At 42.1% G+C, this 21893-nt stretch overlaps 1 protein-coding gene across 2 annotated transcripts in view; it reads left to right on the top strand.

The window, feature by feature from the left end:
* Positions 1-3596: 3596 nt before the first annotated feature.
* Positions 3597-21893, top strand: part of GHR (growth hormone receptor) — a 251391-nt gene continuing 233094 nt past the window's right edge. Inside the window, exon 1 of one of the 2 annotated variants that reach the window (XM_036910891.2) lies at positions 3597-4031. The gene's annotated coding sequence lies outside the window, so the exon portion shown is untranslated. Of the gene's footprint in view, positions 4032-4548; positions 4768-21893 lie in introns of those variants that run through there. The other variant, XM_036910895.2, reaches the window with a different exon arrangement.

Here is a 21893-nt window from a genome sequence, read left to right as displayed (position 1 = left end):
TACCTTCATAGAAATATCTAGAATAATATTTGAACAATATTTGGATACCGTAGCCTAGCCAAGTTGACATACAATAGTAACCATCATAAATATCAACCTAATAATTTGTTTTACAGCTGAAATTATCTCCGATAGCAGCCTCCACATTCTATGGACCAAGAAATTCAGTCATTGTGAGATGAATAGTTTATCCAAAGTCACAGATGACACACACAGCACCCCAAGGCTCCTGACTGCCAATCTGTGTTCTTCAATTACAGATGCTACAAAAGGATGCAGCTATAGAATGCTGCTTCAGGGATTTGGTGTCTGTTTGGCTTACAATGCCCTAATCCCAGACAACTATAGATTTAAGGAATTCATACTGTGGAGTTGTATGGTTTGGGGAGATACAATCTGACCTAGATATCTGCACTTGAATACACATAATCTAAATCATGTTATAATTGTTTTTATTGTCTTCAAAATGCAGTTTATATTGCAGCTAAGCTGTAGTGGGGGTATGCAGCAAGGTGGGGGAAAGGCTGACTGCTAAAGGATAAAATGGGTTGGCCAAGATAGAACTCATTGACAAGGTAATATCTGAGCAAGACTTAAAGGGAGAAAGGGAAGATATCAGGGGAAGATATTTAAGGCAGAGGGAAGAGCCAGTGTGAAGGTTCTAAGTGAGGAGTGTGCTTGGTCTGCTTAAGAAACAGCGAGGATGCCAGCTGTATTTGGAGCAAATAAGTGACTGAATGATGGGGAGAGTTAAGAGACACGGTGGAGGGCAGAGGTACATAGCTCTTGTAGGATCTTGTACATCATTTTGAATTTTATTCTGACTTAAATGGAGAACCACTGGAGAGTTTTGAGCATGGGAATGCCATGATATGACTTAGTTTTAAAAAAGAGTCCCTCTGGCAAGTGAGTTTAGACTAGTCTCTGGGTTAGTGATAGTAGTGATAGAAGAGAGTTTGATCCAGGGAGACCAATGGAGTTGGGAGACTACAGCAGTAATCTGGGTGAGAGATTATGGTGGTGCTAGTGGTGAAGAGCTCAAGAAGTGAACATAGTCTGAATGTGGAGGGTGAGCAAAAAACTGTGGCAATCTGGAGTTCTGTATATCTAGGCTTGATATACAAATTCAGAGGATACAAATTTTCATTCAATTTGGTTAAACATTTATTGGTCACTCTACCATTTGCTGGGAACTAACCTAGACCTTTCTGGTACAAATAATAAGACTATATATATTGCCTCCCTCAGGGGACTCATAATTAATGGGGAAAGCAAATATATCAATAAAAACTGAAATATGTAATAAAAGTAGGTATAAAAGCCTCTAAGGATGCAGATGCAGGGATAACTAATTCATTCTACCTTTGGGAAATGCCAGGAAGGACTTTAAAGAGGAATTAAATAGTTGAGCTAGAAGTTGAAGATTAAGGAGAATTTCTGTACATGGACAAAGCAGGATATTCCAGGCAAAGGGAAAGAACAGTTTTATGTTTCATAAGGTAAATGAACTCTGACGTGCCTTCACTTGTAATAAATTTGTCAATTTAATGCCTGATACATTTTCCCCTTAATCTGGAAAATATAAAGAGACACATACCACTATAGACCTATATATGGTCATATGTGAGATCAAGAGAGTTTCATTCATGGGACTTAAAGATAAAGACTGCCCTTCATGGACATTTCAAGTTTATATGTGGTTCTACACTGCTTTATATTAAACAGCATGTCTTCTCAGTACTTTCTGTGCACAATGGCCTTTCTGTCAAAGGCAAGGCAGTAGCCAGAGTGGTCTCCTTTCCTGTCTCACGGAATGAAGGCTACAGCTTAACCCAGAGGGGAAAAGAAGGAGCCTGGCCCTGAAACCATCTCAGGGCATGAACAATGGGACTTAGAAAATATTTTGAGTCCATCAGCTCCTTGTAGACTAGATTAAGATTTTCTGGGCTGAATTGGGGTGGGTGGTGTGTGTCAGTGGGGGGATGAGGGGGTGAGAAGGCACCAGGGGATATAGAGGGAGGGTTTGGCGGGGAGCCAGAGTCTAAAGAGTCAACCGGAAGGCCGCCTCAGATAGGGGTGGAGTCAGCACGTGAGGACCACCTGGCCTCCATTCCCGACAGTACTTCCCTTTTCAGCGAGCTTGGCATGTGCTGCCCACACAGCAGGATTCTGCCTGCCTGTGTCCTGATCTTTCTCTATGTGCGCCACTCCCCTTTTAAAAACTCCAGATATTGGTAAGCACTCCTACTACACTAGCAAAGTGTGGAACCCCAGAAATCAAGGGATTGGGGAAGCGTCTTAGGCAAAAAAAGCCTCATTATCCTGGGAAGAACAGAACAGGACCAGTTCAAGATTAGTATCTACCCCCACTAATGCCCCAGGATGGGACAGCGGTGCTACACAGCCCTTCAGAATCACCCCTCCTCCTTTCATTCTGGTGGCATTGCCTGGGACTTTTGGGTTGCTGAGCCTCTGCTGAGCCTTGGAAGGAACTTTACATAAAGAACAGAATTTTCCACTTTGATTGCTTTAAATACAGTGGTGTGTTATGTGACATCCACTGCCCCAGCGTTTCTGGTCCTGTGTTCCTTCTCAAGTCTTGGCCTCCACGTACTACTCTCCATGCCCCATGGATCTTTTACTCTAGTGCCAAGAAACTTAGTTTCTTTAAGTTGTTGTTTAAACATTTCTCTTTGGATATGAACTTGGCTTCCTGTCTGGGAGCCCTGTAAAAAAAATGTCATTTTCTAAGCCAGAGCTGTTAGAAACTTTTAGATAAACGACATTGCAACTGGTTGTCAGTAATAAAGCAAATAGTAAAAAGATAGCATGACTGGCTGCTCCTTCAGATCTCAGACAACCTGGAACTGGACTTTTGTACTTTCTGCTTAGGAAAGCATGTGGAGGCTGCGAATTTGATGCTTTACAAAATGTTGTGCTTGTATGCAAGGACATGAACTTTCTGAGCTCTTTAACAACTTCTCCTTTCACTTTATTTTCCCTACATTGGAATGAAGTTGGCAGGCCTGTGTTTGACAGATGAGTTATGTCCAGCTCAGGGCAGTCAAAACACATTCCCTTGGTCACACACAAGGACAATCCTCAGGCTGAGGCCTGTGCCTAGACACCCTGCCCCCCTATGTTCTGGCTTCTGGACATATGTCTCTTCTAACATGCCCTGTGTCCTTGTTAAATTACTTCATCTGTCTCCGTTTTTTAACTTCCACAAGGTCCTTCCTACTTTTAACTATCTTTTAACTGTTATGCCCCAGTGAGCAGGAGTTTGGAAATTGGTTGCAGGTGGAGAGAGGCAACGTTTGGTTGTCTAATCACGTTCTCCAAGCTGTCTTGCTCATTTTTTTTTCTTTCTTAAATCTTGCCTGCAGACAGCTAACTTTTCTGTAGCATTCCTTTGAAGTTGTGATTGCACTTACCCTCTTCTAGGTTCTGCCTTCTCTTTGGGAACGGGTGGGCGGAGAGGAAGGAAGTGTCCTGCAACTACCAATATTTTCCTCTAGGAGGAGCCGCGCAGCCCAGATGAGTGACACGCACCAACTCCAACTCCTCTCCCGGGAACGCTTCATCCCAGCTCCTCGGAATGCGTGGCCCGGACGCCGCTCTGCGTCTCCGCAGCGGGTCTCGAACCGGCCTCCCTGAACTCCCGCTTCCCCTCTTTTCGGCAACCCAGGACTGGGGAACCGCGGGCCGGGCCCGGCGTGACCCCCGGTGAACGACGGCCGCCTTTTCCCACCCATCCCCTCCCATCTTCCTTTCCCGTTTCACCCCACCCCCTCCCCTCCCCGAGCCTGACAGCCCGCGAGCTGCCAAGCAGGGCGCAGCCATGGGAAGAGGAGGCGGTCTAAGGAGCGGCGGCGGTGGCGGCGGCTGCAGCGGCGGCAGCGGCGGCTGCTGCTGAGCCGAGGCGGCGGCGGGGACCCCAGGCTGGGGCCACGCAGGCCGGAGGGCCCCCGCGCCCTCGGCCCCGGCGCGGACGCAAACCCGTGCTCTCTCTCCGGAGGCAAGGATCGGAGGTACTGGAAGGGGGCACCGGGAGTCGGGCTCTTATTTTCCCCCTGTTGTGCCAGGGGGCCTGGAAGTGGACCCAGGGACACCAGTTGTTTATGAAAGTGGGGATCTTTCTTATTTACATGGATAATTGTTTTCCGAGTGACTTGGGAGGTGGTTGTACTCCCCTTCTCCCCGCCAGGAAATTGTTTTCTGCGGTGGGCTGTTGTAACCCGATCCACGCTGTGGACGCGCGCGCGCGCGCGCGCGCGTGTATCTGTCTGTCTGTCTGGAAGTTGGTGGGGGGCGTTAGGGAGTTGGGGTCGTCCGAGAATCATCTCACGCTGGTGCCTGCTCGTACCCGTGTTGGCGGTGCCTGGAGGGGCTTCCTCCGAAGCCAGTTTTGTCGTAAAAGTTTTGCGAGTGTTTGTGTTTGACATCGTCAGTCGGGCTGGGGCAGGAACTGCTGAGGCTGCCGCTGCTGAGCCGGGAGAAGTCCCTGGCAAGCGGACCGGAGGAGAGGGGAGGCGGTCCGGCTGTGCGCGTCCACTCCGCGCTCTTCTTTCCAAAGCGCACCGCCCTTTGCGCGTGTGTGCAGGCTGCAGCGGTTCATTGGCACCCGGGGAGCTGGGGTCAGTAGAGTCACGGTCACCAGTCCCTATGAACTGGGGTGGGTGGAAATCGTGGCGAGCCGAGCTCTCCCTGGACACACTTGTAGTTATGAAATCAACCAGGCTCAAAGTTTTGACAGGACTGCCCGAGGTATGAGAGCTGCGGGTGAGTGGGGTAGCGGCGTGCCTGGGGAGAGAGCGTTGGTGCCGCGCAGAGGCTGCAGGGCAGGGTCACCCACTTGCGAGTGCGTGGGGAAGTCTATTTTGGGGTGATGGCTTTATATATAACCCGGGGGTTGGGATGGGGACGCCGGTCGGGACACGGCTGCGGGAGCTTGTGGCCTGGCGCGGTATATGTGTGCTGAATGGGTGGGTGTACGTGCGCGCTGTGTGTTGTGCGCGCCTGTGTGCGCTTGGGGAGGCGTGTCGGCGCCTGAGCCAGTAGGGTGTGCAGCGGGGGAGGAGGAGGCCGGAGAGGTGCCGCCCGCCTGTTTGTGCCGCCTGGAGACCTTGGAAGGGACAGGGAAAGGTAACGGGAGACCAGAGGATTAGGAAGGCGCAGGAGTTCTGCATAGGATTTAAGTACCACGCACTTTCAAACATTAAACCGTTTGCGTTTGAGGGGCTGAGGGCTGGAGGTGAAGGTTTCTGGAGCTCTCAGGAGACCTGCAGAGAAGGACAAGGGTTATGGGAGATGTGTGTATGTGTGGGTACAGTGCCCGAGACCCGAGCCCAGGTTGGAGCTGCGGATCTGAAATTCTCGGGGCGCTGCTGTCCACAGTCCAGAGACTAGCTGATCTCTGGGGTGTTTGTTTACCTTTAACCCCCGGTGTGTGCGCCTGAGAAGGCACTCACCTTTTTTCTCACAGATGTTGTGGCAGCTCTGTGCCCTGAACAGTTGGTACTGTAGGCTATTTTCCATGTGGGTCACCATGGAAGTCTTTTTTCTCTTGGGTGCTAAGTTACAGATCTTGGAGTAACTAGTATTGAAACATTTCTAGAAATTAAAATGCATGATAGAAATGAAATAAAATGGTTAGTAGACAGAGTTGTTGGTTCCACATTTTCTGTGATTGGGGATTCTGTTTCCTTTTGAGAAAAGTAAAGCTCAGTGTTCTCAGATGTCAAAGAGGTTCTCCAGTTATTTATGGTTTCCCTTCTTTGGAACTTTAGATGGAATTGGAAGGATGTGTTTTAGCCTAGAGACCTTTGGAAAATACGATTTGTACCTAAAGCATGTCCCATCCCTTATCTCCTTCTTCCACCCTTACAAACTTTTGCTTCACATTAGTCTAAGGAAAGTTGGTGAGTCACATTCACCTTTTCATTTGGTGTAAATATATCACAGAAATTAAAGTTTTGTTCTCCTGAATGCCAATGAAAGCCAACACTTAATGCGCAAAGATGTAAAATGGAAGTCTATAAATGCAATGACAAAGTGACGACACGAGGACATTTTTTTTAAAAAATAGAGCATAACCCTGCCTTGCAAATATTTGTTCTAGGCAGAGTTTGGGGCTGTGTTTCTGATTATTGCTTTTTTTAACAGCAGGCTCCACATCATAAACCACTTAAAATGGTTGCTAGACGCCCTCTCTATGCTATCTCTGATGCCTGTGTTAATGGAGGTTTGCGGTGCTTGGTAACCTATGGGACTGTCACATCGAGTATCTTGTTAGCTCAGGACATAGTTATAGCACATAGTGTTTATGTAATACATGGAACACCAGTTGCAGCCTGCTTCTACCAAGGGCATGAACCACCCCAGCACAGAAACAAATCTTGAAGTCAGTCCAACTTGGCGAGCCTTTTCAGCTCCCTGGTAAGCATTGTTAATGTAAAGATAGATCTGAATGGTACAGTGAGAATGTGGAAGCAAATTGTCTACCTCAGGAAAAAAGGCATGGGCTACATTATTTAAATCTGCTAACCTGAAGATTAAGCTTCTCTGGTCACTTCACTGGTAAATTGCAACTATGGAGATTTGGTGTACTTTAGAGAACAACTTTTAAAAATATATGTCAGGAATGAAAATAACCTCTTTTTCTTAGTGTCTCCACATATGTCCATACAAACCGTCACTTTTTAATTTTAATAACCCTGTAATCTCTGTGGTAGTGATTTAAAGAACATTAGTATTCAATTCATCTAATCATTATCTGAATCTTGAATTGATAGCAATTGAAGTTTGATAAGATTGGACACAGCCTTCTACTAATTGTGTAAACAAGGCAATATAGGATGTGCTTTTGGCAAATGATTTTTTTCAACCTGGAAGATATACTATAAATAATGTGCTCAATAAAATGGGTGATTATTATGATAATAAACTTTAGGGGTAACTCCCTATCCAGTACATGAACTTCCACTTCAGTATCCCTCCCTGTAAATGGGCCAGTCCACCTCTTCTTGGAATAATCAAATGGCAAGATTTCCAGAATGGACTGGCCAGCCAGAAAGCAAGATATAATGTATCTGGTTCTGTCTTGAACTGAATCAACATTTTCTTCCACCCATTGGCCTACAGTTCAGTTGCTGGAGCAACACACACTATGAATCTTATCTCTTTTCCCTTTACATGCTATATTTGAAAACACACCTTATGCCCCTTCGCCCTGAATTATTTTTTGTCTATTGCAGCTGTTTCTCACCCACTGTAGGGTCTCACTGTTCCCTGCCCTAACCAATATGCCCTAGTTCCACATTCTTGCCATTCCTCCTAATATATGTCGTCTAAAACACAGATGTGAAATCTTTAGTTCTTGATTTTCTACATCTATTAGGGCAGCTTACTGTTCATGAGCTCATTATACTGTTTACTAATTTCAAACCTATAAACAAAATAACAATTCATTCTTTTCAGAGGGCTAATCATCCAGAGTCAAAACATTATGACAGTAGTTTCAAAACATTTTTTTCATGCCTGAACTTTCCTATAAATATAGAAAAGGTAATGCTGTGCAGGTAAATAGAGTTCTACATGCAATGAAGATAGCTACTTAATTTCTCCTTATCAAAGAATACCAACCCCAAAAGTACCAAATGTAGAATGTTCTGAAGACAAGCAAAGTGAAGCTGCATGTACTAGATATTACAGACTATGATGTAGGCTTCTCCTGGACCTTACCGTGTTTGCTTCCACAAGCGTGAGTCAGTACTAGCAATCAAGCATTTATTGAAGGCCTGTTCTGTGCAAGTCCCAGAGAGTATGCCATCTGGCCCTAAATGAGGTGAAAGTACATCTGACAGAAATGCTTCCTCAGGCAACTGGGATTTAAGGTGTACATGCAGGACATGACTGAGTCAACAACCTTCTCTTCACCTGGAGGTAAATGGTTTGCCAATGTTGCAGGGAAGTCTAAAGCAGGTATCATGAGGCATGAGTGCTAGGGAAGTTCCTTCCTCCTGTGATGTGTCTGGTCAAGTCGGACAAAGGTTCTTATGCTCCTCACTTTCCAAGCCCTAGCTTTCTTGGCAGAAGGAAGCAAAGCTGGTATTTATAGGGGGAGAGGGTGTGGTTCAAAGGCAAATACTTTGTGACCCGTTGGACCTCAGTTTGAATCTGAGCTTTACCACCAACATGAAAATGAACTCCTCTGAGACTCACTTTTCTCCTCTGTGAAAATTATAATGTCTTGCCCAAGGCTGAGGTATTTCCACACAACCTAGGTAGCATTTATGGTCTGCACTGCATATAAGACACCTACCTGGTATGATTGATTTCTCTTTTATGTTTCTGTCTGAGGCTTCCCAACTAAATTATATTTCCCCTGCTACCAGCTGAGAATCTGCCACAGCTGAGAATCTTCTGTCTTCCTGCAAGAAATGTTTATGGTTGATGATAATGACAATGTGTTAACAGCAAGTTTGAATGTGAAGGAAATGACTATTTTTCTTGGCAAAAAGAGAAAACTCACCTGGGATATAGACTGATGTCTGGGCCTATAAGAAGCCCCTACATTGTGCACAGACCCTTAGTCAGGAAAGGGGGCAAATGGCAGTCTTGTGCTCTTAGATGAAATGGTCCACCCTGTTCTCATTGTATGTGAGAGAGAGAGAGAGAGAGAGAGAGAGAGAGTGTGTGTGTGTGTGTGTGTGCATGCAGTGAGATTCCTTACTCATCCTTTGTATTATGGTCTCTGTCCATATTGCATTTACTTCTTTGCTTCATTCTGTTGTCCTTTAAAGGGAGGAAATAATCAATGGTAAGATGCATTTTTTTAAAGTTCAAAAATATATTTCACTACTTTTCACTTCCTATCCAACCCCCATCCCATCCAAATTATTGCAGACCTACTGACAAGTACTGGGACATGCAATTACCAAACCAAAGTTTTACTTTGATAAAAGAAACCCCCAAGTTAGAATGGCATAACATGAAATAATAGTAAACTAGGTGTCAGGAAGCCTGCTCCCTTCTAAGTTCTGCCTCTAATTGGCTTTGCAATTTTTGCAAACTATTCAGCTGTCATCAGCTTCATATTTATAAATGTTAATAACATATAGACAACACCAACAAGAAGAGGAATGAAAAAGGTGACCTCTTAGATTCTTTTCAAGGCTATGATTTAAAGCCATATAATTACTGGATTTCTCTCTTCTCTCAGCTCCTTTGGAACTTGGCTCAAACTTCTCTGAGAATACCTATTTCATTCCTTTTCAGTTTCATGGTCTACATTGTACCTATCTGCCTTGCGAGGCTGTGGTTTCCTCAAAAACAGGAAGTAAATATTATTCATTTTTACAATTTTACATTCTTTGATAAATGCTGAAAACACAGCAGCAAGTAGCTGTAGGAAGACTTAGCTGAATTAATATGGAATGCTTTGGACAGGTAAGCTAGAACTTATATTACTTTTTTAATGATATGCTACAATCTTGAACACAAGCATCAAGAAACAGTGTTTGCTTCATTTACTCCCTCACCGTTAACTTTTCAATCAATTAAGTAGAACAGATAAAAATGTAATTGTGTCTGTGCTCCCAGTTCCCATTTGAAAACAACCAGCTTATCACTATCTGATGCAGAAAGTCTTTGTGAGGCAGTTTTCTTTTCTTTGGCTGTTGTTTTTGCTTTCAGCCAAAGAAAATTCCATGATGATGCCATCCTTAAAATAAGGACGGTAGATGGGATCACTATTGAGTCTCAACTTCCTTCTTCGTGCTTCTCATCACCTTTTAATATAGGCAAACGAAGCCTTAGCTCAGGCACCAGTTTTACTTAATAATGACTCATAGAAAGGCAGCGTTTTGTCAGAAATTGCTGGGCTGAGTGTTTTTAATTAGCATCTAAATTTACCTTCAAATACTCCCTTCCAAAATCCGTAGGTAATTTGCTCTACAGGTTCCTTAAAACTTCCAGATGTGTTTACTGCTTTGATTAGGGCTTGCTTCTTTTGTGATTGACTAGACTTCTGTCAGTTTTCTTTAGAATAATATCATTAAAAGCCGAATGAATTATACTTCTTAAATTGTGAATTCGTTTAAACATAAGCAAATCTGTTTCCAGCTGGCTGGGCTTTGACGTGGAAAACTTATCTTAGGAAAGACGCCCACTTTACGGAGATTTGGCTTGGGTGGTAGAAACGACCCTGATAAAGCCCTCATTCAACCTTACAACATCAAAAGATTTTGCAAATTGAACTGATGCTTTTATATATTTATCTATGCTGGACAGCCTGCTATGCTGAACGTTTGCTATAGTAACTCCTTGATTGTTTCCTCAGTTGTTTATAAAATGAAACATTTAAAGTGGCATATAATTTAAAAACTTAAGAGGCATCCCTTTCTATTCCTTTAGTGTACATTAGACATATGATAAAATTTTTTTTTACATCTAGGTTCCATTTTTATACCTAGCAAGTCAGAAAAATTAAAGAGGAGCAAGAATGGAGATGAATGACTTCTTTCATATTAGCAGTCAGTGTAGGATCTTATTCGTATAGAGGTGTTGGCAAAACAATACTTTGCTTGTCATAGAGTCAATATTCAATAAATATTTTATCGACAAACTTAGTATGTAATAAAACAGAGAAATTGAAGTTCTGGCAAGAAGTACATGGGGAGTTGGGGTACAGGGATGTGGATAGGATTGGGTGATACCTAGGATCTAAGCTCATAATGCCAATTGCTATTATTCTTCTTAGATTAATGACATCCAAACTTGATAACCAGCTTTCCTAGGTAGACCCTGCTCAGGACCTTGGAAATATCTAGAAGTTTTTAATATTTGAAGCAAGATGGAGACGTGTTTAAATTTTTCTGTAGGATTCAGTAGGACTTGTAAGACATATCCAGTTTGGTATACAGACATACAGCTCCTGGCATACCCCTCATCACTGAGCATGAAATTCTGATTCTATTTGCTTTTGTCCCATAAACTTGAGTGTTCTTATTCATTCCTCTAAGTACATGTAGAGTACATGAGAATTAATTATGTCATCTGAAAAGTACTTTGAAAACTACTTGGGAAAAGCTGTTGAATAAATAAGACTTTTTTTTACTGATCTACAGGATGTAAGTTTGGCCAAACTAGTGGTATTTTGGGGACCACTGTGAAAAATCAAAGACAGAACACATATTTATTGAGCCATTACTGAGTTCCCAGGAATGTGCTAGACACTCAGGGGAATATTAAAGTACTATAAGATATGACCCTTTGCTTTGGGGCCTAGCATTCAGGCTAGGAAGGCAACACTAATAATGTACATGGTGTGATGATTATAGAAGAGCTGACAATTACACAAGTTAGTGAAAAATACTATTAAACTGTAAATGCAACATTTATTTAGAGAAAAGGGAGAGCTATTTGGGCTGAAGTATTTGGTGAGAGGCCTTATGGACAAAGTGTCTTCTGAGTCAGGACTTAAAATATGGGAAAGTTTTTTAATAGGTAGACATTTTGTGTAAGAGGGTTGGGCATCAGGAGGTATTCCATGGAGCTCACTGGAGTCACCTGTAACAGGAAACAGGCAGCGTATAGCAGCTGTGGCTTTGTTTTCCATTGGAAGTGTTTCTCGTTGCTTACTATAGCTGCTGCATATAGGGTCATCACTTGGGTGGGGTTATTGGGATGGGCACCCTGAGCCCAGTCCTTGCTGGGGGATGGTGATTGTTTCAGGGTGGTTCTGCATACTTCTTGTGGAGAAACAGTGCATAAAGTCAATTTTAAAACTTCTTGCTTTATCAGTATCCCAAGGTCTATTGAAAATACCAACAGTATGCTTTCCTTTCAAGAATATGATCTTGAATGGATCCTACAATGGTAGAGTTGGCCTGAGATTCCCCTCCACTCCCACTTCCCGGCCACATGCTTATCCTGACAGTCTTGGACCAATAGAGCTATAAGGCCATGATGGGTGCATGGTTTACCCATTAGTGATTCTCATCCAAGGTACTGCCTCTCTGTTAGGCAGTGTCTAGGGTATTTAGAAATGTGGTGGTAATCAGGACTAGGAAGAGTTATATAGGCTTTTGTACCTAGAGTCAGAGATGCTAAATTCTTGTAATGCCTGGGGCAGACCTATAGAAGGAAGAATTGTACCTCCTCAAATGCTAGGAGACTCCTGTTGAAACTGAGTCCAACATCCTCACTTTATTTATAGGTGAGGAAATTGGAGTCCCTGAGAAGTGACAAGTCTTCCCCAGGATTAAACTCCACAGTGACAGTGACAAATTTATGACCAGTTCTAGCTTTCTTTCAAGGGCTCTTTCTGCTCTAACACATTCCCACCCATAAACATTGACTTTAACCATGGAACAGCACGTTATTTATCGCTGTCATTCATATGTGAGGTTGACAGCTGTATTAACTATCTGAGTGGGTGGGCTGTGAACTGAGACAAGTGACACTTAACTGGATGTTCTTTTCACTGGGGTACACAGATTTACCTGTGAGTTAGGGCTGGTACATGCCCTTTGAGATGTCAACCAATGTGAAGACCTAAAGGTGTGTTAGCATTTCTGGAAAGGGCATGGAGCAGGCTTTGGAATTAAGTAGGCTTGTCTTACGGGATTTGAATCCAGCTCTGTCATTTACTACCGTTATTACTCTTGGCAAGTTAAACTTTGAACTTTATCTGCCAAATGTGAATGCTTTACTTTGCAAGGCTGTTGTAGTTAAGATGAGTCAAAATAATGCCTGGCATATACTGGACATGGCAGGAAGAGAAGATTCCCTGCGACACCCTTTTGAGAGGCTCTGAGAGGGAAGACTTAAGACCCTCACCATAAACCATCACTTGCTTATTTTTACCCTCCTCTTTTCTTAGCCAACCAATGTTAGGGCTTTAGTAAGTCCCTGAAGGGTTTCTTTGGTTTGAACTATTGGAATTCCCTCCAGAAGAGTACTGCTGGCCAGAGATTAGTTTCCTGTGATTTTTCTGTCAGTGTGCCTAGACTATTACCTACAACAGAAACAAAAGATATATCCAGATGATTATTGTGGGCTTATGAAATTTGAATGTTAAAATCAATACTAAGAGCCATTCCTGGATATAGATGTCTGTCAGATGTCTATCTGCCAGTGATGGGAGATCCTCTTTCGGTCAGGTGAAACTCTTGGCTGGTTAAGGGACAGTTGGCAGTAAGCCAGTTGGGGTGGTGGGGTTTGTGGTAAAAGGCCTTTCTGGGTAAAGAACAGCCTGTAATGACATGCTGTAAGACATGAAGACCTAGAGGAATGCAAGCAAATGTCTAACAGCGTTTCCTTCTTTGACTTTGAAGAAATATAAAGGCTTTGACACAGGAGCACTTTCCAATTATTGACCCATTTTAAAATTACTTACTTTGTTAAAGGATAATTCCCTAAAAAGGTAAAATCATGATTCTCCTGCAGATATAAAATGAACAGATGTAAAGTGATAGAGATATTAATTAATGATGAAACTTGAAATGTTACAGCCATTTCAAAGGAGAACTCATAGAAGCACAAATTGATGTAAAGGAATGCTGAAATGAATTTGCAGTTCCTGTTCTATCCCTAGGGCAATAATAGGTTACATTCCAATGAATGCAATTGATTGGCATTTGTATGAACCAAAATTATTCTTATGGCTCATTTCTACAAGGTAACTTCTGACTTCTGAGAGCTGTAAAATAGCTTAGTCAAAGACAGAAAGGCTCAGGCCTCTATATGACCAGCTAATCCCTGGAAGCTTCAGTATTCCACTGAAAGGATATCCAGTCATTTTTCTTATCTCAAAGTCAAAAGGTTTTCCTTACACCTTAATGTTTCCACTGGCTGCCATACCTGCTTGAACTCTTAACTTGCTGATGAAAATTTTGCAAGATGTGATTACTTATAACCTTGGGAATTCCCCATCTTTCCTAGATCTATACTTTATTTTTAAAAACTTTTGATTATTGGAAATATCAAACATAGACAAAGGAAAGAGAGTATTGGGAGCCTCAGTTACCCATTACTCAGCTTCCAAAGTCATCAATATTTTGCTAATCTTGTTTCACCTTTCCACCCTGCCCATGAGTATTTTCAAATGATCCCCAAACATCTTGGCTTTTCATTGGTAAGTATAAATACTTTAGTATGAATATCTAACAAGTAAGCTTCCTAATTTTTAGTAACTATATGGTCTTACATTTTATGGGAATAGGGAGATAAGAGAGGACATTATACTCTTCAGGCCTGACTGTGATTATGATGGAGGGGGATTTCAAAGAGCCAAGTCAGCATGTATATGTATATGGCTGTCTTCACAGGACTTGTTCTCTCTTGTCATCAGGCCCTAACTCAAATGTCACCTCCTGAGAAAGAACTTCTCTGACTCCTTTCCAGAGTAAACTTCCCTCAACTAGGTCATGCTATCATCTGATCTATTTTCTTCACTGCACCTATCACTACCTAATATTATGTTTATTAATTTGTTTTCCTGCGTTTTGTCCATCTCCACTGACAAAAATGTAAGTTCCCTAATAGTGGAGACATTTTCAGTCTTGTTCACTTTATATCTCATACAAAATCCTCGGTAAGTTTTGGTTGAGTGAATGAATGAATGCATTTTAGTAGTTGATACGAGTTTTTGTTAGTATTTTTCCAAACATTTATTTCCCTTCCACACATCCAAAAATGTTTGGCTCTCATGTGCCAGTTCCTACTATGTTTATAATTTGGTGAGATTTCCTCATGGTATCGAGTGAGGAGATCTTTCCAGGGACCAAAGATAATCCAGGATAATGACAATATCTCCCATAAGTGACCTTGAACTGAAACACTTCAGCAGCCACTTCACTTGATCAGCAAATATCTTTAGGAGTAATGTCTTGGTTTGGACTTCTACCAGAAGCAGACTGTGAGGCAAGGATTCAGGTAGAAATTTGTTTGGAAAAGTGAAATAAGGAAGGGAAAGGAGCCAATAAATGGTGCATTATGAAGCAAGTTACTGCTTTTGGCAGCTGGCGTTTGTCATATTCCAGGAGAGATTTTTGGAGTCCAGGCAGAACACACATCTCGTGGTCCTCTCAACCAAGGTTGAAGCAGTGAATATTTATCCACCAATTTCCATCAGTCATCCATTCCTGGTCGCTAACACTGGGGAGGGTAAAGCAGTCTCCAGCTATAAGAGAGAACCTTCAGGAAAAGAAATGTAGGTGCTAGCCATTAGGAATTGCAGTGCTCCATGCTGTCTGCAGTGTGAAGTGGCAGGAGTGAGGAGATATGCAGAAGGGACAGGCAACTTGCATTGGATAATACATTAATATGATTTTTTAAAATACACTTTTTATTTGGGACCAATTTCAGATTTACAGAAAAATTGCACAGACTGTACAGTTCATATTTATATATCCCTTGTCCAAAATTCCAGGTATATTTGTCTGAAACTAAGAAACTAATGTTAATGCAGTACTGTTCACTAAATTTCAGACTTCATTCAGATTTTCCTCAGTGTTTCCACTAACATCCTTACTATTCCAGGATTCAATCCAGAATGTCACATCACATTTAATTTTACAATTTTTATATACTGTACATACACTCTTTTATTTGGGTCCACTCATGTGTTTAACTAAGCCTTTAAAATTTGATAGTATTTTTTATGAGTGAGAATATAATGATGTTGACATCCAGCATCATGTTGGACACAGCGTATGTTCCAAATATAATAAAACAATAAGAATAAAACCTTATTCAGTAGGCATATGTGAGCTGGGCCTCCATCAGTTAGCTAACATGTACTCCTAACAGTGTGACAACTTGGAAGAAATTTTATTTTGAACATTTGTCCTGAACATGAAATGTGAAGCAGACAGAACCCTATCCATCCAATGTGCGTAGCATTATATGTGCATGTCACATTTCATCTTGCTCATTGTGAGTCACATGGCCTTGAGAATTTTAGACAGAATGAGACTCCAGGATGTTAAGTTACTCCCAGGGATCCACAGGTGGTAAATAACACAGCTGAGATGAAACATATTTTCAAGCTTCAGAGCCTACACTCTTAATACTATACTCAGTTACTCCCACTCTTCTCCAGTTGCCTACCACCTACCTCGGTGCCTTTCTGCTAAGCATGCAGTCTTCAACAAATCTGTATCATCAAACTGCAACAGCTATGGATGCAGGCAGGGTATATTTCTTAGTGAACTGGACTAGGTGTCAGCCTTGAATTTGTGGATTATTTTCAAAGCCTGTCTAATATTTGTAAAACCCGTTTTCTTGATATTCACATACACTGACTACAACGCTCTTCAGAAAGTTATCCACTCTGATAATAAGGTTTTGATACAGGGCTAATAATAGGCTTGGAAACAAGGATCTCCAAAGAGCAGGGCATGATGTTATGTGATAATTCAAATATTTGATTGTTTTGTGTGTTTGAGTTTGGATAGTTGACCTCCGTTTCTTAGTTTTCCCGTAGTTACTGTGTTTTTTTTGAAGTGTTACATGAGGGATATGGAATATTCAATGAAATCTTTGACTAATTTTATACTTGCAGTGGTCCAACAGAAAATTACCCTTTGTTGTCTTGGAACCAGGGCATGAAATTCTGGTTCCAAGAAGGAAAAATTCTTATAAATTACACTACCTTTAATTCTGGGAAGATAAACAACATGAATATCTAGGCCAACCAATGCTGAAATTTCTCTAACCTCTAATTCTAAATTCAGAAAATAATAGGCTTTCAGGTTTTTTGTTAATTTTTACTTTGATTACAGGTTGTTGGAAGCCTAGGGTCGGTATCTAATAACACAATCTATGTAAAACATGAGTTATTGTTCTCAGAATGAGGTCTAACTTCTAAGGAGATACAAAGGGATAATCATGTAAAAAGATGGGCTTTTTTTTGGAAGGAGTAAGCAGGGATTGACTGAAAGGTAATCCCTTAGACTAACATTTAGAGCACTGCACATATTTAAAGGAGAAAAGCCATTATCTTTCAGAACATATGTATGAAACTGTTTCCTTTACTCAAATAGCTTGCATTAAGTTGGCACGGTTTTAAACCACAACCTTTGACCCTGTATATATGTGATTACACGCATAATCTGTCAATGCACATTTGCAAACTGTGCCCTGGCAAGCCCTTCCAGGGGCCTTGGGGTTTCCAGAGGCCAGGGAGGGCCATGCTGGCAGCACTGCTTGCCTCCATCCCTGCAAAGTGCTATGCTTTCATTGTCTCTGCTTCTGAGACAATTCAGGTTGAAGGAACAACCTCTCTTTCTTAAAAAGAGCAGGCAAAAATGTTTAAACCCATTATATATTTCTTATAGTTATATAGACTGCTTTTCTGACTGTCATTAGGAAGCCCTCAGACTTCTAGAGGAAAAATCACATTACCTTTATATGTCTAAGGTCAGATTTACCTTCATAGCTGCTCAATTGTAAGCCCCTACAGGGAAAAGGACTATTTACTTTCTGCTTAGTGGGTACCCAATAAACAGTTTGCTTCACCAGTTACTGTTGTGTGGGCAACATAAGGAATTGCTGACTATGACCAAGGCCTATCCCAAGACCTTTTATCATGTTGGATTATTTAGTTCCACACAAAACCGCTATGACCCATCTAATTCTATGTTTGGTGAAGCTGTGACATAGGGAGGTTAAATCCTGTGCAAGGCCCACAGTTGGTAGGTGGCAGAGTCAAGATCAAACATAGGTCTTCCTGGTTTCAAATGTGTCTAAGTCTCATGACTGCCTATGTGGTAGTTTTAAAAATATGCCCACAAATTATTTGATACTTCTCCCTTTAAGATGTGGAATTCCCAGTTCCCTCCCCTTGAGTGTGGGCTGGATTTAGTAACTCATTTCTAATGAGCAGAGTAGCATGGAAGTGAAGATACATAACCCTGGAGTAGGGGTCATTCACAGGCAATGTGGCTTCTGGATCTTTCACTCTCGGGGAGCCAGCTGCCATATTTGGAGCTGCCCTATAGAGAAGCCCACATGAAAAGGAAGTAAAGGAATCTGACAGCCAGAGAGGAAGGAAGAACTCAGGTCGCCAGTCTAACAGCCAGTGTGAACCTGAAGCCCCTTGACAACACCCACAGTGAGAGAGACCTGGAAGATGGAGCCTTCAGCCACAATCCAGCCTCGGAGTAACTGTAGCCCTTACCTCCCAGCAGTGTGACTGCAACCTCATGAAAAACCCTGAGCCAGAACCTCCCAGCTCAGCCTCTTTTGGGTCCCTGCCCCTAGACTATAAGATAATAAATGCTTGTTTAAATAAATCTTTAAGTGGCTAAGTTTGGGTTAATTTGTTATGCACCAATATATAACTGTATAACTAAGGAAACCTAACACTGCCTTGATCATTTTTTTAAAAAGAAATTGTTTTAGGAGGCGGAGCCAACATGGCGGCGTGAGTAGGACAGTGGGAATCTCCTCCCAAAAACATATATACTTTTGAAAATACAACAAACACAACTAGCCCTAAAAGAGAGACCAGAAGACGCAGGACAGTGGCCAGACTGCAGCTACACCAGCGAGAACCCAGCGCCTCGCGAAGGGGGTAAGATACAAGCCCCGGCCCTGCGGGACGCGAGCGCCCCTCCCCCCAGCTCCCGGCGGGAGAACAATAGGCAGAGCGGGAGGGAGACGGAGCCCAGGACTGCCGAACACCCAGCCCCAGCCATCCGGGCCAGAGCGCAGACACAGTATATGCCCAGGGGGCCCTGGATACTGGGAGAACAGGGGGTAGACCTCAGAGCGGGTGCTGAAGCTGATGCCCCTGTGACAAAGAAAAGCGGGGGCTTTTTTGAAAGTCTTAAAGGGACAGGGACTTAACAGCTTGACGGAAACAACCCAGGTCACAGTACAGCAGCTGGAAATTACAGGGAAAACCGGGTGCACTAACCCCCTGGGCAACAGCTCTGAGACCCCTCACGGAGGCAAACAGTCAAGCAGCCCCCCCATCCATCACCCCACCGGGCGCTGCGAAAGCAGAGAAGCAGCCTGAGACAAATTCCGCCCACAGAAAGGGAAATTTCTCCCTTCCGGCCAGGCAAGACACAAAGACCCACTCTACACGCAATTACCCAACACAAGCCACTAGGGGTCGCAGTTGCCCCAGTAAAGAAAGGCCAGTAGTAAGTGAAAATTTTGGCCCTCCCAGCTGACAGTCAATAGCACCTGTCAACATGAAAAGGCAAAAAAATATGATTCAGACAAGACTAACCCAGACAGCTTCGGCATCTGCTACATCTTCCCCTGAGAAGGAATCTGGGGAGATAGATTTAGCCAGTCTACCTGAAAAAGAATTCAAAACAAAAGTCATAACCATGCTGATGGACTTGCAGAGAAATATGCAAGAACTAAGGAAGGAGAATTCAGAAATAAAACAAGCTCTGGAAGGACTTCAAAACAGAATGGACGAGATGCAAGAGACCATTAATGGACTAGAAAACAGAGAACAGGAACGCAGAGAAGCTGATGCAGAGAGAGATAAAAGGATCTCCAGGAATGAAAGAATTTTAAGAGAGCTGAGTGATCAATATAAAAGAAATAATTTAAGAATCATAGGCATTCCAGAAGAAGTAGAGAGAGAAAAGGGGATAGAAAATGTCTTTGAAGAAATAATTGCTGAAAATTTCCCCAAACTAGGGGAAGAAATGGCCTCTCAGACCACAGAGGTACACAGAACTCCCATGACAAGGGATCCAAGGAGGGCAACACCAAGACACATAATAATTAAAATGGCAAAGATCAAAGACAAGGACAAAGTATTACAAGCAGCCAGAGAGAAAAAAAAGGTTACCTACAAAGGAAAACCCATCAGGCTATCATCAGACTTCTCAACAGAAACCCTACAGGCCAGAAGAGAATGGCATGATATACTTAATGCAATGAAACAGAAGGGCCTCGAACCAAGACTACTGTATCCAGCACGAATATCATTTAAATATGAAGGAGGGATTAAACAATTCCCAGACAAGCAAAAGTTGAGGGAATTTGCCTCCCACAAACCACCTCTACAGGGCATCCTACAGGGACTGCTCTAGATGGGAGCACTCCTAAAAAGAGCACACAACAAAACACCCAACATATGAAGAAGGGAGGAGGAGGAATAAGAAGGGAGAGAAATAAAGAATCATCAGATTGTGTTTATAATAGCTCAACAAGCGAGTTAAGTTAGACAGTAAGACAGTAAAGAAGCTAACCCTAAACCTTTGGTAACCACAAACTTAAAGCCTGCAATGGCAATAAATTCATACCTTTCAATAATCACCCTAAATGTAAATGGACTGAATGCACCAATCAAAAGACACAGAGTAATAGAATGGATAAAAAAGCAAGATCCATCCATATGCTGCTTACAAGAGACTCACCTCAAACCCAAAGACGCGCACAGACTTAAAGTCAAGGGATGGAAAAAGATATTTCAAGCAAACAACAGAGAGAAGAAAGCAGGTGTTGCAATTCTGGTATCAGACAAAACAGACTTCAAAATAAAGAAAGTAAAAAAAGACAAAGAAGGACATTACATAATGATAAAGGGCTCAGTCCATCAAGAGGATATAACCATTATAAATATATATGCACCCAATACAGGAGCACCAACATACCTGAAACAAATATTAACAGAACTAAAGGAGGAAATAGAATGCAATGCATTCATTCTAGGAGACTTCAACACACCACTCACTCCAAAGGACAGATCCACCAGACAGAAAATAAGTAAGGACACAGAGGCACTGAACAACACACTAGAACAGATGGACCTAATAGACATCTACAGAACTCTACATCCAAAAGCAACAGGATACACGTTCTTCTCAAGTGCACATGGAACATTCTCCAGAATAGACCACATACTAGGACACAAAAAGAGCCTCAGTAAATTCCAAAAGATTGAAATCCTACCAACCAACTTTTCAGACCACAAAGGCATTAAACTAGAAATAAACTGTTCAAAGAAAGCAAAAAGGCTCACAAACACATGGAGGCTAAACAACACGCTCCTAAATAATCAATGGATCAATGACCAAATCAAAATGGAGATCCAGCAATATATGGAAACAAATGACAACAACAACACTAAGCCCCAACTTCTGTGGGACGCAGCAAAAGCAGTCTTAAGAGGAAAGTATATAGCACTCCAAGCATATTTAAAAAAGGAAGAGCAATCCCAAATGAACGGTCTAATGTCACAACTATCAAAATTGGAAAAAGAAGAACAAATGAGGCCTAAGGTCAGCAGAAGGAGGGACATAATAAAGATCAGAGAAGAAATAAATAAAATTGAGAAGAATAAAACAATAGCAAAAATCAATGAAACCAAGAGCTGGTTCTTCGAGAAAATAAACAAAATAGATAAGCCTCTAGCCAGACTTATTAAGAGGAAAAGAGAGTCAACACAAATCAACAGTATCAGAAATGAGAAAGGAAAAATCACAACAGATCCCGCAGAAATACAAAGAATTATTAGAGACTACTATGAAAACCTATATGCTAACAAGCTGGGAAACCTAGGAGAAATGGACAACTTCCTAGAAAAATACAACCTTCCAAGACTGACCCAAAAAGAAACAGAAAATCTAAACAGACCAATTACCAGCAACGAAATTGAAGCGGTAATCAAAAAACTACCAAAGAACAAAACCCCCGGGCCAGATGGATTTACCTCGGAATTTTATCAGACATACAGGGAAGACATAATACCCATTCTCCTTAAAGTTTTCCAAGAAATAGAAGAGGAGGGGATACTCCCAAACTCATTCTATGAAGCTAACATCACCCTAATACCAAAACCAGGCAAAGACACCACCAAAAAAGAAAACTATAGACCAATATCCCTGATGAACGTAGACGCAAAAATACTC

The sequence above is a fragment of the Manis pentadactyla genome, chromosome 2, assembly GCF_030020395.1.
Source record: "Manis pentadactyla isolate mManPen7 chromosome 2, mManPen7.hap1, whole genome shotgun sequence".
Lineage (NCBI taxonomy): Eukaryota > Metazoa > Chordata > Mammalia > Pholidota > Manidae > Manis > Manis pentadactyla.
Note: the sequence above shows the minus strand (reverse complement) of the source record. Positions and strands in the feature narration are given on the sequence as shown.